This window comes from Lycium ferocissimum, chromosome 6 (assembly GCF_029784015.1).
Source record: "Lycium ferocissimum isolate CSIRO_LF1 chromosome 6, AGI_CSIRO_Lferr_CH_V1, whole genome shotgun sequence".
In the NCBI taxonomy this organism is placed as follows: Eukaryota; Viridiplantae; Streptophyta; class Magnoliopsida; order Solanales; family Solanaceae; genus Lycium; species Lycium ferocissimum.
In genome coordinates this window covers 1,306,366-1,307,238 of record NC_081347.1, presented here as the reverse complement: position 1 = coordinate 1,307,238, position 873 = coordinate 1,306,366, and positions in this window count along the sequence as shown.

The following is an 873-nucleotide window of genomic DNA, read 5'->3' as shown; positions in this document are numbered from 1 at the left end:
AGATTTTTGCTTATATTTATAGTTGAAATCTTAGGTTGAAGTCCTTGAAAAGAAAGTGTAACGTAAAATTGGTTTAGGTGTAAAAAGAACTTGGATTTTACATGCATGTGAGCATCTAACTGCCAAAAAATGTGAATTATTGGACTATATATAAGTAATAGAAGCATAAAACATGTGTATCCACTTCAAAATTAAAGAAATTATGATCTTTTTCCGAAAGAATTATAAAAGAAAAATGAAATATATTATCATTTCGAAGCTTTCCGAAAAAGATTTATCAGATGTTCGCTGATTTACTATGACTCTCATCAGTCATGTACAAGTCTGGTAATTGAAAGGTTGAAACGTTATCATGAAGAAACTATCTTGTAGATCAAGAGGAAAATCTAAGTACTTAATTATTAATTAATTGACACTAAAAATTTATGTTTATAAATGTGTTTTCATTAACTAATCTCTTCGATGTTCAATCTATGATTAATCCTAGGGTATCTATCACTATAGTCTATAGCTAGCAATTTAAGTTATCAATTATTCAATTGTTAAACTAAATAAGAAACTTGAAAGCAAAAAAAGCGTGACTCCAATATAGAGGTTTGATTTTACATGTGAGCATCTAGTAGATCATCTTCTAAAATAGATCGAGTTTAAATTCTATATGCTGATGGTATAAAAATGGTTATAAGTAAACCTTTATCGATTGGTAACCTTAATTTAAAAATGATACATGTTAAACTATATATATTAATAATGTATAGCTTAAATCATTAGACCATCGCCATTTCCTATTAGACTAAGCATAGAAATCCAATCACTAGGATTATTAACTACTCCTTCACCCCAAATTTTTGTGACACCATGAATTAAGATTTA